This window comes from Pristiophorus japonicus, chromosome Y, assembly GCF_044704955.1.
Source record: "Pristiophorus japonicus isolate sPriJap1 chromosome Y, sPriJap1.hap1, whole genome shotgun sequence".
Taxonomy (NCBI): domain Eukaryota; kingdom Metazoa; phylum Chordata; class Chondrichthyes; family Pristiophoridae; genus Pristiophorus; species Pristiophorus japonicus.
Window position 1 is genome coordinate 33,924,034 of NC_092011.1, and position 16,571 is coordinate 33,940,604.

Genomic DNA, 16,571 nt, shown 5'->3' on the forward strand with positions numbered 1-16,571 from the left:
ATGACCAGAATGTAGCACAGTTGAGTGTGCAGAAGAGATTTAGCTGGATATTGCACTGGAGAGGATAAACAGGTGATTTACCAGGATGTTGCATTATAAAGGGTACAAGGAGATTAACCGGGTTTTTTGCACTGCAGAACATGCAGTGGTGATGTACCAGGATATTGCAATACAGAGATTATTGATCGGATTTACCTGGATGTTGCACTGGAAAGTGATCCGATGAGATTTCCCATGATGTTGCACTGGATGGGTTACAGAGGAGAGTTACTGGGATATTGCACTAGACAGGTTGCAGAGGAGATTTACCAGGGCGTTGAACTAGAGAGGGTGCAGATGATTTTCCCAGGAAGTTGGACTGGATGTTGTACAGAGAAGATTTACTAGGATATTGCACTGGGCATGGTACAGAGGGGATATAACAGGATGTTGAAATAGAGAGGTCACTGCAGAGATTTTCCAGGATGTTGCACTGGAGAGCGTATAGAGGAGATTTACCAGGATGTTGCACCGGAGCGGTTAAGAGGAGATTTACAACGATGTTGCACTGCAGAGTATACAGAGGAGATATACCAGGATGTTGCACTGTAGTGAGTACCGGGAAGATTTACCAGAATATTGCACTAGAGAGGATGAAGTGGAGATTAACCTGGATTGTGCACTAGAGAGTGTGCAGAGGGGATTTACCAAGATGTTGCATTAGAGCGGACGCAGAGGACATTTACGAGGATGTTGCGCTAGAGATTCTACAGAGGAGATTTACCAGGATGTTGCAATGGAGATGTTACCAAAGTGATTTACCAGGATGCTGCACTTTAGAGGGTACAAAGGAGATTAGCAGGATGGGCACTAGAGAGGGTGCAGAGCAGAATTAATACGATGTTGCACTACAGAGTTTATGGAGCAGATTTACAATAATGTTGCACTAGCGAGGGTACGGAGGAGACTTTCCAGGATGTTGCACTGGAGAGATTACAGAGGAAATGTACCTGGTTATTGCGATCGAGAGCGTTCAGCAGAGCTTTATCAGGATGTAGCACTACAGGGGCTACTGTGGTGATTTTACAGGATGTTGCTCTAGAGAGCGTGCACTGGAGATTTACCAGGATGTTGCACTGGAGCGGTTACAGAGGAGATTTACCAGCATGTTGCAATAGTCGGGGAACAGAGGAGTTATACCAGGAGATTGCACTGGAGAGGGTACAGATGAGATTTACAAGGATGTTCCACTAGAGAGGATACAGAGAAGATTTAGCATGATGTTGCACTGGAGAGAGTACAGAGCAGAGTTCACAAAATGTTGCACTGAGTTCACGCAGAGGAGATTTAGCAGGTTGTTGAACTGGAGAAGGAACAGATGAGATTTACAAGGATGTTGCGCTGTAGAGGATAAAAGGTAGATTTACCTGGATATTGCACTGGAGAGGGTACAGTGGTGGTTTAACAGCATGTTGCACTGGTGAGGGAATAAAGGTGATTTTCCTGGATGTTACACCAAAGAGGTTACAGAGAATATTTAACAGCATGTTGCAATGGAGAATGTACAGAGGAGATTTACGACGATGTTGCACTGCAGAGTGTACAGAGGAGATTTACCAGGATGTTGCACTAGAGAGGGTGCAGAGGGGATTTACCATGATGTTGCACTAGAGACGAAGCAGACGATATTTACCACGATGTTGCACTAGAGAGGGTACAGAGGAGATTTACCTGGATATGACACTGGAGCAGGTAGAGAGATTTAGCAGGATGTTGTACTGCCAAGGATACAGAGGAGATTTAACAGGATGTTGCAGTAGAGTGGGTGCAGAATATATTTACCAGGATATTGCACTGGAGTGGGTAGAGAGATTTAGCAGGATGTTGCACTGCCAATCGTACTGAGCAGATTTGACAGGAAGTTGCAGTGGAGTGGGTGCAGAGGAGATTTACTAGCATGTTGCACTGGATATGGTAGAGAGGAATTTACCAGGAAGTTGCACTTGAGAGGATAAAGAGGAGATTTACCAGGATGTTTAACTAGAGAGGGTGCAGAGGAGATTTACCAGGATGTTGCACTGGAGAGGTTACAGATGTGATTTACCAGGATGTTGCACTGGAGAGGGTACAGAGGAGATTAGCATGATGGCCACTGAAGAGGGTGCAGAGCAGTATTAACAGGATGATGCACTACAAAGTGTACAGAGGAGATTTACAAAATGTTGTATCAGCGAGGGTACAGAGGAGACTTTTCAGGATGTTGCCCTGGAATGCATGCAAAATAGATTTACCAAGCTGTTACAATGTAGAGGTTACATAGGGGATTTAACAGGACTTTGCACTAGAGAGGGTATAGAGGCGATTTACCAGGATGTTGCACTGCAGAGCATGCAGGGATAATTTATGATGAAGTTGCACTAGAGAGGGTACAGCGGTCATTTGCAGGATGTTTCACTGGAGAAGGTACAGTGAGATTTAATAGGATGTTACACTGGAGATGGTACAGAGGGTTTTAACAGGATGTTACACTGGCGAGTGTACAGAGGAGATTTAGCTGGAGGTTACACTGTAGAGATTAAAGGGGAGATTTACCAGAATATTGCACTAGAGAGGGTGCAGAAGGAATTTACCAGGACGTTGCTCTACAGAGGATACAGAGGAGATTTATTAGGATGTAGCCCTGCGAGGGTACAATTGAGATTCACCATAATGTTCCACTATACAGGTACAGAGGAGATTTATCAGAATGTTGCACCAGTCAGGGTAGAGAGGAGATTTACCAGGATATTGCACTAGAGAGAGTATAGAGGAGATTTACACGATGTTGCACTGGAGAGGGTGCAGAGGAGATTTATCAGGATGTTGTAATAAATAGCGTACAGAGGAGATTTACCAGGATTTTGCACTGGAGGGTGTACGGAGGAGACTTACACGAATGTTGCACTAGACAAGGTACAGAGCAGAATTTCCAGATTGTTGCACCCGAGCGGGTACAGAGGAGATTTACTAGGATGTTGGCCTAGAGAGTGAACAGAGGAGATACCAGGACATTATACTAGAAATTTTGCAGCGAAGGATGTGGCCCTGGGAGTTTACAGGGAGATTCACTAGAATGTTGCACTCGACAGCGCACAGAGCAGAATGACCAGAATGTAGCACATTTGAGTGTGCAGAAGAAACTTAGCTGGATATTGCACTGGAGAGGATAAAGAGGTGATTTACCAGGATGTTGCATTATAGAGGGTACAAGGAGATTAACCGGGTTTTGCACTGGAGATCATGCAGATGTGATGTACCAGGATATTGCAATACAGAGATTATTGATCGGATTTACCTGGATGTTGCACTGGAAAAGGATCAGATGAGATTTCCCAAGGTGTTGCACTGGATGGGTTACAGAGGAGAGTTACTGGGATATTGCACTAGACAGGTTGCAGAGGAGATTTACCAGGGTGTTGAACTAGAGAGGGTGCAGATGAGATTTCCCAGGATGTTGCACTGGATGTTGTACAGAGGAGATTTACTAAGATATTGCACTGGACAGGGTACATAGGAGATATACCAGGATGTTGAAATAGAGAGGTCACTGCAGAGATTTTCAAGGATGTTGCACTGGAGAGCGTATAGAGGAGATTTACCAGGATGTTGCACCAGAGCGGTTAAAAGGAGATTTACAACGATGTTGCACTGCAGAGTGTACAGAGGAGATATACCAGGATGTTGCACTGTAGAGAGGACCGGGAAGATTTACCAGAATATGGCACTAGAGAGGATGAAGTGGAGATTTACATGGATGGTGCACTAGAGAGTGTGCAGAGGGGATTTACCAAGATGTTGCATTAGAGCGGACGTAGAGATCATTTACGAGGATGTTGCGCTAGAGATTCTACAGAGGAGATTTACGAGGATGTTGCAATGGAGATGTTACCAACGTGATTTACCAGGATGCTGCACTTTAGAGGGTTCATAGGAGATTAGCAAGATAGGCACTAGAGAGTGTGCAGAGCAGAATTAATAGGATGTTGCACTACAGAATTTAGAGAGGAGATTTACAACAATGTTGCACTAGCGAGGGTACGGAGGAGACTTACCAGGATATTGCACTGGAGAGTTTACAGAGGAAATGTACCTGGTTATTGCGATCGAGAGCGTTCAGCAGAGCTTTATCAGGATGTAGCACTACAGGGGCTACTGTGGTGATTTTACAGGATGTTGCTCTAGAGAGCGTGCACTGGAGATTTACCAGCATGTTGGACTGGAGCGGTTACAGAGGAGCTTTACCAGCATGTTGCAATAGTCGGGGAACAGAGGAGTTATACCAGGATATTGCACTGGAGAGGGTACAGATGAGATTTACAAGGATGTTCCACTAGAGAGGATACAGAGAAGATTTAGCATGATGTTGCACTGGAGAGAGTACAGAGCAGAGTTCACAAAATGTTGCACTGAGTTCACGCAGAGGAGATTTAGCAGGTTGTTGACCTGGAGAAGGAACAGAGGAGATTTACTAGGATGTTGCACTGTAGAGGATAAAAGGTAGATTTACCTGGATATTGCACTGGAGAGGGTACAGTGGTGGTTTAACAGCATGTTGCACTGGTGAGGGAATAAAGGAGATTTTCCTGGATGTTACACTAGAGAGGGTACAGAGAATATTTAACAGCATGTTGCAATGGAGAATGTACAGTGGAGATTTACGACGATGTTGCACTGCAGAGTGTACAGAGGAGATTTACCAGGATGTTGCACTAGAGAGGGTGCAGAGGGGATTTACCATGATGTTGCACTAGAGACGAAGCAGACGATATTTTCCATGATGTCGCACTAGAGAGGGTACAGAGGAGATTTACCTGGATGTTACACTGGAGCAGGTAGAGAGATTTAGCAGGATGTTGCACTGCCAAGGATACAGAGGAGACTTAACAGGATGTTGCAGTAGCGTGGGTGCAGAGGATATTTACCAGGATGTTGCACTGGAGCTGGTAGAGAGAATTAGCAGGATGTTGCACTGCCAAGCGTACTGAGCAGATTTAACAGGAAGTTGCAGTGGAGTGGGTGCAGAGGAGATTTACTAGCATGTTGCACAGGATAGGGTAGAGAGGAGATTTACCAGGATGTTGTACTTGAGAGGATAAAGAGGAGATTTACCAGGATGTTTAACTAGAGAGGGTGCAGAGGAGATTTACCAGGATGTTGCACTGGAGAGGTTACAGATGTGATTTAGCAGGATGTTGCACTGGAGAGGGTACAGAGGAGATTAGCAGGATGTCCACTGGGGAGGGTGCAGAGCAGTATTAACAGGATGTTGCACTACAAAGTGTACAGAGGAGATTTACAAAATGTTGTATCAGCGAGGGTACAGAGGAGACTTATCAGGATGTTGCACTGGAATGCGTGCAGAGTAGATTTACCACGCTGTTACAATGTAGACGTTACATAGGGGATTTAACAGGACTTTGCACTAGAGAGGGTACAGAGGCGATTTACCAGGATGTTGCACTGCAGAGCATGCAGGGATAATTTATGATGAAGTTGCACTAGAGAGGGTAAGCGGTCATTAGCAGGATGTTGCGCTGGAGAAGGTACATTGAGATTTAATAGGATGTTAAACTGGAGATGGTACAGAGGTGTTTTAACAGGATGTTGCACTGGCGAGGGTACAGAGGAGATTTAGCTGGAGGTTACACTGTAGAGATTACAGGGGAGATTTACCAGAATATTGCACTAGAGAGGTGGCAGAAGGAATTTACCAGGACGTTGCTCTACAGAGGACACAGAGGAGATTTATTAGGATGTGGTCCTCCGAGGGTACAATTGAGATTCACCATAATGTTCCACTATACAGGGTACAGAGGAGATTTATCAGAATGTTGCACCAGTCAGGGTAGATAGGTGATTTACCAGGATATTGCACAGGAGAGAGTATAGAGGAGATTCACACGATGTTGCACTGGAGAGGGTGCAGAGGAGATTTACCAGGAGGTTCCATTTGAGAGGGTGTAGTGTAGATTTACCAGGATGTTGTAATAAAGAGCGTACAGAGGAGACTTACCAGGATTTTGCTCTGGAGGGGATACGGAGGAGACTTACACGAATGTTGCAGTAGACAAGGTGCAGAGCAGAATTTCCAGATTGTTGCACCCGACCGGGTACAGAGGAGATTTACTTGTATGTTGGCCTAGAGAGTGAACAGTGGAGATACCAGGACATTATATTAGAAATTTTGCAGCGAAGGATGTGGCCCTGGGATGGTACAGGGAGATTCACTAGAATGTTGCACTCGACAGGGTACAGAGCAGAATGACCAGAATGTAGCACAGTTGATTGTACAGAAGAGATTTAGCTGGATATTGCACTGGAGAGGGTAAAGAGGTGATTTACCAGGAAGTTGCAATATAGAGGGTACAAGGAGATTAACCGGGTTTTGCACCGGAGATCATGCAGAAGTGATGTACCAGGATATTGCAATACCGAGATTATTGATCGGATTTACCAGGATGTTGCACTGGAAATTGATCAGATGAGATTTCCGAAGGTGTTGCACTGGATGGGTTACAGAGGAGAGTTACTGGGATATTGCACTAGACAGGTTGCAGAGGAGATTTACCAGGGTGTTGAACTAGAGAGGGTGCAGATGAGATTTCCCAGGATGTTGCACTGGATGTTGTACAGAGGAGATTTACTAGGATATTGCATTGGACAGGGTACAGAGGAGATATACCAGGATTTTGAAATAGAGAGGTCATTGCAGAAATTTTCCAGGATGTTGCACTGGAGAGCGTATAGAGGAGATTTACCAGGATGTTGCACCGGAGCGGTTAAGAGGAGATTTACAACGATGTTGCACTGCAGAGTTTACAGAGGAGATATACCAGGATGTTGCACTGTAGAGAGTACCGGGAAGATTTACCAGAATATTGCACTAGAGAGGATGAAGTGGAGATTTACCTGGATGGTGCAGTAGAGAGTGTGCAGAGGGGATTTACCAAGATGTTGCATTAGAGCTGACGCAGAGGACATTTACGAGGATGTTGCGCTAGAGATTCTACTGAGGAGATTTACCAGGATGTTGCAATGGAGAGGTTACCAACGTGATTTACCAGGATGCTGCACTTTAGAGGGTACAAAGGAGATTAGCAGGAGGGGCACTAGAGAGGGTGCAGAGCAGAATTAATAGGATGTTGCACTACAGAGTTTAGAGAGGAGATTTCCAAGAATGTTGCACTAGCGAGGGTACGGAGGAGACTTACCAGGATGTTGCACTGGAGAGATAACAGAGGAAATGTACCTGGTTATTGCGATCTAGAGCGTTCAGCAGAGCTTTAGCTGGATGTAGCACTACAGGGGCTACCGTGGTGATTTTACAGGATGTTGCTCTAGAGCGCGTGCACTGGAGATTTACCAGGATGTTGCACTGGAGCGTTTACAGAGGAGATTTACCAGCATGTTGCACTAGTCGAGCAACAGAGGAGTTATACCAGGATATTGCACTGGAGAGAGTACAGAGCAGAGTTCACAAAATGTTGCACTGAGTTCACGCAGAGTTGATTTAGCAGGTTGTTGAACTGGAGAAGGAACAGAGGAGATTTACAAGGATGTTGCACTGTAGAGGATAAAAGGTAGATTTACCTGGATATTGCACTGGAGAGGGTAAGTGGTGGTTTAACAGCATGTTGCACTGGTGAGGGAATAAATGAGATTTGCCTTGATGTTACTCTAGAGAGGGTACAGATAATATTTAACAGCATGTTGCAATGGAGAATGTATAGAGGAGATTTACGACGATGTTGCACTGCAGAGTGTACAGAGGAGATTTAACAGGATGTTGCACTAGAGAGGGGGCAGAGGGGATTTACCATGATGTTGCACTAGGGACGAAGCAAACGGTATTTACCAGGATGTTGCACTAGAGAGGGTACAGAGGAGATTTACCAGGATGTTGCACTAGAGAGGGTACAGAGGAGATTTAACATGATATTGCACTGGAGAGGGTACATAGGAGATTTACATTATGTTGCACTGGAGAGGGTGCAAATGAGATTTATCAGGATGTTGGACTAGAGAGGGTATAGAGGAGATTTACCAGGTTGTTGCAATAAAGAGCGTAATGATGAGTTTTAACAGGATGTTGCACTGGAGGGGGTACAGATGAAAATTACCAGCATGTTGCACTAAACAGATACAGAGGAGATTTACTGGGATGTTGCACCCGAACGGGTTCCGAGGATTTTTACTAGGATGTTGCACTAGAGAGCGTACAGAGGAGGTACCAGGACAGTGCACAAGAAATGGTGCAGTGGAGATTTACCAGGATGTGGCCCTGGGAGGGTACAGAGGAGATTCACCTGAATGTTGCACTCGACAGGGTACAGAGCAGATTTTCCAGAAGGTTGCAGAATTGAGGGTGAAGAGGAAAGTTAGCTGGGTATTGCACTGGATAGGGTACAGAGGAGATTTACCTGAATGTTGCACTAAAGAGCATACAACGAGATTTACCAGGGTTTTGCACTGGAGAAAGTGCAGAGGTGATGTACCAGGATTTTGCAATACAGAGGGCATTGATCTGATTGACCAGGATGTTGCACTGAAGAAAGTACAGACGAGGTTTACCAGGAAGTTTCATTGGATACGGTACAGAGGAGATTTACCAGGATGATACACAGCAGAATTTAGAGAGTAGATTTAACATGATGTTGCACGTGAGAGGGTAAAGAGGAGATTTACCAGGAGGTTGCACTAGAGAGGGTACATAGGAGATTTACTAGGATGTTGGACTTGAGAGGGTAAAGAGGAGATTTAGCAGGACTTTACGCTGGAGATGATACAGAGGCGCTTTAAAAGGATGCTTCACTAGAGAGGATACAGATGAGATTTACCAGGCTGTTACACTGGAGCGGGTAGAGAGGTTTAGCAGGATGTTGCACTGTGGAGGGTAAAGAGGAGATTTAAAAGGATGTTGCAGTGGTGTGGGTGCAGAGGATATTTACCAGGATGTTGCACTGGAGAGAGTACATAGTTCATTTACCAGGATGTTGCACTACAGAGGATACAGAGGAGATTTACCAGGATGTTGCACTAGAGAGGTTCCAGAGAGATTTACCAGGATGTAGCCCTGTCGACAATACAGAGGTGATGTACCAGGATGTTGCACTGGAGAGTGTACAGAGGAGATTAGCAGGATGGCCACTAGAGAGGGTGCAGAGCAGTATTAACAGGATGTTGCACTACAGAGGGTACAGAGGAGATTTACAAGGAATTTGCACTATGAGGGTAACGAGGAGATTGTTCAGGGTGTTGCACTGGAGAGCATACAGAATAGGTTTACCACAATGTTACAATGTAGAGGGAACATAGGGGATTTAACAGGACATTGCACTAGAAAGGTTGCAGAGGCGATTTAGCCGGATGTTGCACTGCAGAGCGTGCAGAGATGATTTACGAAGAATTTGAACTAGAGCGTGTACAGAGTTGATTTACCAGGATGTTGCACTGTAGAGAGTACAGCGAAGAGTTACCTGAATATTGCATTAGAGAGGATAAAGTGGAGATTTACCTGGATGGTGCACTAGAGAGTGTGCAGAGGAGATTAACAATGACGTTGCACTAGAGAGGATGCAGAGGAGATTTACCTGGATGTTGCGCTAGAGAGTCTACAGAGGAGATTTATCAGGATGTTGCCCTGGAGATCTTACCAACGTGATTTACCAGTATGTTGCACTTTACAGGGAACAAAGGGGATTAGCAGGATGGGCACTAGAGAGGGTGCAGAGCAGAATTAACAGGATGTTGCACTACAGAGTTTAGAGAGGAGATTTACAAGAATATTGCACTACCGAGGAAACAGAGGAGACTTACCTGGATGTTGCACTGGAGAGAATACAGAGGAAATGTATCTGGTTATTGCGGTATAGAGCGTACAGCGCAGCTTTATCAGGATGTAGCACTACAGGGGGTACTGTGGTGATTTTACAGGATGTTGCTGTAGAGAGGATGCAGTGGAGATGTACCAGGATGTTGCACTGGAGCGGTTACAGAGGAGATTTACCAGCATGTTGCACTAGTCGGAGTACAGAGGAGTTATACCAGGATGTTGCACTGGAGAGGGTGCAGAGGAGATTTATAAAGATGTTCCACTGGAGAGGGTACAGAGGAGATTTAAAAGGATGTTGCACTGGTGAGGGTATAAAGGAGATTTGTCTGGATGTTACACTAGAGTTGGTACAGAGAATATTTATCATCGTGTTGCAATGGAGAGTGTACAGAGTAGATTTACGACGATGTTGCACTGCAGAGTGTAATGAGGAGATTTATCAGGATTTTGTACTGTACAGAGTACAGGAGAGATTTACCAAAATTTTGCACTAGTGAGGGTACAGAGGAGATTTACCAGGATGTTGATCTAGAGACGGTACAGAGGAGATTTACCAAGATGTTGCACTGAGGTGGGTACAGTTGAGATTTACCAGGATATTACACTAGAGAGGGTACAGCGGAGATTTAACAGGATATTGCACTGGAGAGGGCACAGTGGAGATTTACAGTATGTTGCAGTGGACAGGGTGCAGATGAGATATCCGGATGTTGCACTAGAGACGGTATAGAGGAGAGTTACCACGTTGTTGCAATAAAGAGCGTAATGAGAAGATTTAATAGGACGTTGCACTGGAAGGGGTACAGAGGAGATTTACCAGAATGTTGCACTAGACAGATACAGAGGAGATTTACCGGGATGCTGCACCCGAACGGATACCGAGGAGATTTACTAGGATGTTGCACTAGAGAGGGTACAGAGGAGATACCAGGACGATGCACCAGAAATGGTGCAGTGCAGATTTACCAGGATGTGGCCCTGGGAGGGTACAGAGGAGGTTCAATAGAATGTTGCACACGTCAGGGTACAGAGCTAATTTTCCAGAAGTTTGCAGAATTGAGGGGGAAGAGGAAACGTAGCTGGGTATTGCACTGGAGAGGGTACAGAGGAGATTTACCAGAATGTTGCACTATAGAGGGTACAACGAGATTTACCAGGGTTTTGCACTAGAGAGAGTGCAGAGGTGATGTACCAGGATTTTGCAATACAGAAGGCATTGATCTGATTGACCAGGATGTTGCACTGGCGAAAGTACAGAGGTGGTTTAACAGGAAGTTTCTTTTGGATAGGGTACAGATCAGATTTACCAGGAAGATACACTGCAGAGTGTAGAGAGGAGATTTAGCATGATGTTGCACTGCAGAATGTAGAGAGTAGATTTACAAAGAGGTTGTACTAGAGAGGGTACAGAGGAGATTTACTAGGATGTTGCACTTGAGAGCGGACAGAGGAGATTTATCAGGAATTTACGCTGGAGATGATACTGAGTGGCTTTAAAAGGATGTTGAACAAGAGACGGTACAGATGAGATTTACCTGATGTTACACTGGAGCGGGTAGAGAGGTCTAGCACGATGTTGCACTGCGGAGGGTAAAGAGGAGATTTAAAAGGATGTTGCAGTGGATTGGGTGCAGAGGATATTTACCAGGATGTTGCACAGGCGAGGGTACAGAATTGATTTACCAGGATGCTGCACTACAGAGGAGATTTACCAGGATGTTGCACTAGAGAAGGTGCAGAGAGATTTACCAGGATGTAGCCCTGACGAGAATACAGACGTGATGTATCAGGATGTTTCACTGGAGAGGGTACAGAGGAGATTAGCAGGATGTCCACTGGAGCGGGTGAAGAGCAGAATTAACAGGATGATTCACTACAGATGGTAAAGAGGAGATTTACAAGGAAGTTGCACTAGCGAGGGTACAGAGGCGATTGTTCAGGATGTTGCACTGGAGAGCATACAGTGTAGCTTTACCACAATGTTACACTGGAGAGGGAATATAGTGGATTTAACAGGACATTGCACTAGCAAGGTTGCATTGGCGATTTAGCAGGATGTTGCACTGCAGGGCGTGCAGAGATGATTTACGAGGAAGTTGAACTAGAGCATGTACAGAGGTGATTTACCAGGATGTTGCACTGTGGAGAGTACAGGGAAGGTTTACCAGAATATTGCACTAGAGAGGATATAGTGGAGGTTTACCTGGATGGTGCAGAAGAGAATGTGCAGAGGGGATTTATCAGGATGTTGCACTGGAGAGGTTACCAACGTGATTTACCAGGATGTTGCATTTAGAGGGTACAAAGGAGATTAGCAGGATGAACACTAGAGAGGGTGCAGAGCAGAATTAGCAGGATGTTGCACTACAGAGTTTGTAGAGGGGATTTACAAGAATGTTGCACTAGCGAGGGTACAGAGGAGACTTATCAAGATGTTGCACTGGAGAGATTACATAGACAATTTACCTGATTATTGCGGTATAGAGCATACAGCGGAACTTTATCAGGAGGTAGCACTACAGGATGTAGCACTATAGGGGGCACTCTGGTGATATTGCAGGATGTTGCTCTACAGAGGGTGCAGTGGAGATTTCCCAGGATGTTGAACTGGAGCGGTCACAGAGGAGATTTACCAGCATGTTGCACTAGTCGGGGTACTGAGGAGTTATACTAGGATGTTGCACTGGAGAGGATACAGATGAGATTTACAAAGATATTCCACTAGCGAGGATACCGAGAAGATTTACCAGGATGTTGCACTGGAGAGAGTACAGAGCAGAGTTACCAAAATGTTGCACTGAGTTCGCGCAGAGGAGATTTACCAGGGTGTTGGACTGGAGAGGGTACAGATGAAATTTACAAGGATGTTTCACTGTAGAGGATAAAAGGTAGCTTTACCTTGATGTTGCACTAGAGAGAGTACAGAGAATATTTAACAGCACGTTGCAATTGAGAGTGTAGAGAGGAGATTTATCAGGATGTTGCACTGTAGAGAATACAGGAGAGATTTAACAAAATTTTCACTAGAGAGGGTACAGAGGAGATTTACTAGAATGTTGCACTAGAGAGGATGCCGAGCGATTTACCATGATGTTGCACTAGAGACGAAACAGATGATAATTACCAGGATATTGCACTATTGAGGGTACGGAGGAGATTTACCAGGATGTTGCACTGGGGTGGGTACAGTCGAGATTTACCTGGATATTACACTAGAGAGGGTACAGAGGAGATTTAACAGGATATTGCACTGGAGAGGGTAAAGAGGAGATTTACAGGATGTTGCACTGGATAGGGTGCAGATGAGATTTATCAGGATGTTGCACTAGAGAGGACATAGAGGAGATTTACCAGGTTGTTGCAATAAAGAGCGTAATGAGGAGATTTATCAGGATGTTGCACTGCAGGGGGTACAGAGGGGATTTACCTGAATGTTGCACTAGAAAGATACAGAGGAAATTTACCGGGATGCTGCACCCGAACGGGTACTGAGGAGATTTACTAGGATGTTGCACTAGAGAGGGTACAGAGGAGATACCAGGACGGTGCACTAGAAATGGTGCAGTGGAGATTTACCTGGATGTGGCCCTGGGAGGGTACAGAGGAGATTCACCAGAATGTTGCACTCGACAGAGTAGAGAGCAGATTTTCCAGAAGGTTGCAGAATTGAGGGTGAAGAGGAAAGATAGCTGGGTATTGCACTGGAGATGGTACAGAGGAGATTTACCAGAATGTTGCACTATAGAGGGTAAAACGAGATTTACCAGGGTTTTGCATTTGAGAAAGTGCAGAGGTGATGTACCAGGATTTTGCAATACAGAGGGCATTGATCTGATTGACCAGGATGTTGCACTGGAGAAAGTACAGAGTGGGTTTACCAGGACGTTTTTTTTTGGATAGGGTACTGAGGAGATTTACCAGGAAGATACACTGCAGAGTGTAGAGAGGAGATTTAGCATGATGTTGCACTGCAGAATGTACAGAGGAGATTTACAAGGAGGTTGCACTAGAGAGGGTATTTAGGAGATTTACTAGGATGTAGCACTTGAGAGGGTACAGAGGAGATTTACCAGGATGTTACGCTGGAGATGATACAGAGGGGCTTTAAAAGGATGTTGTATTAGAGAGGGTACAGATGAGATTTACCAGGAATTTACACTGGAGCGGGTAGAGAGGTTTAGCAGGATGTTGCACTGCCGAGGGTAAAGAGGATATTTAAAAGGATGTTGCAGTAGAGTGGGTGCAGAGGATATTTACCAAGATGTTGCACTGGAGTGGGTACAGAGTTGTTTTACCAGGATGTTGCACTACAGAGGATACAGAGGAGATTTACCAGGATGTTGCACTAGAGAGTGTGCAGAGAGATTTACCAGGATGTAGCCCTGTCAAGAATACAGACGTGATGTACCAGGATGTTGCACTGGAGAGGGTACAGAGGAAATTGGCAGGATGACCACTAGAGAGGATGCAGAGCAGAATTAATAGGATGTTGCACTACAGAGCGTAGAGAGGAGATTTACAAGGAAGTTGCACTAGCGAGGGTACAGAGGAGATTGTTCAGGATGTTGCACTGAATAGCATACAGAGTAGGTTTACCACGCTGTTACACTGGAGATGGTACATAGGGGATTTAACAGGACATTGCACTAGAAAGGTTGCAGAAGCGATTTAGCAGGATGTTGCCATGCAGTGCGTGCAGAGAAGATTTACGAGGAAGTTGAACTAGAGCGTGTACAGAGGTGATTTATCAGCATGTTGCGCTGGAGAGGATACAGAGGTGATTTAACAGGATGTTGCACTGGCGAGGGTACAGAGGAGATTAACATGGATGTTACAATAGAGAGGTACAGAGGAGAATTTGCAGGATGTTGCACTGGAGAGAGTACAGAGGAGGTTTACCAGGAAGTTTCATTGGATATATTACAGAGGAGATTTACCAGGTTGATACACTGTAAAGGGTAGAGAGGAGATTTAGCACGATGTTGCACTGCAGAAGGTGCACAGAAGATTTACCATGAAGTTGCTTTGGATAGGGTACAGAGGAGATTCACCAGGATGTTGCACTGGAGAAGGTACCATGGATATTTAACGGGATGTTACACTGGAGATGGTACAGAGCAGATTTAACCTGATATTGCACTAGAGAGGGTGCAGAGGAGATTTAGCAAGATGTTGTACTGCAGAGGGTGGATAGGAGATTTACAAGGATGTTGCACTAGAGAGGGTACAAAGGAGATTAGCAGAATGGGCAATAGAGATGGTGCAGAGCAGAATTAGCAGGATGTTGCAGAACACAGTTCAGAGGAGATTTACAAGGATGTTGCACTGGAGAGAGTACAGAGGAGATTTACCAGCATGTTGCAATATAGAGGGTACAAGGAAATTTACCAGGGCTTTGCACTGGAGAGCGTGCAGAGGTGATGTACCAGAATTTTACAATACAGAGTGTATTGATCTGATTTACCAGGATGTTGCAGTGGAGAAAGTACAGCGGAGATTTACCAATAAGTTCCATTGGATAGGGTACAGAGGAGATTTACCAGGATGTTACATTGTAGAAGGTAGAGAGGAGATTTAGCACGATGTTACACTGCAGAAGGTACAGAGGAGATTACCCTGGATGAAGGCTGGAGATGCTACAGATTAGTTTTAACAGGATATTGCACTAGAGAGTGTGCAGAGCAGATTTGCCATGATGTTGAACTGTAGCGGGTAGAAAGATTTAGCAGGATGTTTCACTGCCAAGTGTACAGAGGAGATTTAACAGGATGTTTCAGTGGAGTAGGTGCCGAGGAGATTTACCAGGATTTGCACTGGAGAGGGTACAGAGGAGATTTACCAGGATATTGCACTACAGATGATACAGAGGATAGTTACCAGGATATTGCAGTAGAGAGGGTGCAGAGGACATTCACCAAGAGAGGTTACAGACGTGATTTACTATGAAGTTGCACTGGAGAGGTTATGGAGGAGATTAGTAGGATGGCCACTAGAGAGTGCAGAGCAGAACTAACAGGATGTTGCACTACAGAGTTTAGAGAGGAGATTTGAAGGATGTTGCACCAGCGAGGCTACAGAGGAGATTTACCAGGTTGTTGCACAGGAGCGCGTACAGAGTAGATTTACTGTGATGTTACACTGGAGTGGTTACATAGGGGATTTCACAGGACTTTGCACTGGAGAGCGTGCAGTTGCGATTTACCAGCATGTTGCACTGCAGAGCGTGCAGAGATGATTTATGATGAAGTTGTACTAGAGAGTGAACAGAGGTGATTTACCAGGATGTTGCACTGGCGAGTGTACAGAGGAGATTTACCTGAATGTTACGCTAGAATGTGTACAGAGGAGAATTACCACGATGTTGCACCAGCTAGGGTATAGAGGGCATTTACCACGATGTTCCACTGCAGAGTGTACAGAGGTGATTTACCAGGATGTTGCACTGTGGAGAGTACAGACTAGATTTACCAGAATATTGCACTAGAGAGGAAACAGAGGAGATTTAACAGAATGTTGAACTAGAGAGGGTGTATAGGGAATTTACCAGGATGTTGCATTGGAGAGGATACCTCGAAGATTTACGAGGATGTTACACTGGAGAGTTTACATAGCAGTTTTAACATGATGTTGCACTAGATAGGGTGCAAAGGAGTTTTACCAGGATGTTGCACTGCAGAGGGTAGAGAGAAGATTTATAAGAATGTTGCAATAGAGAGGGTAC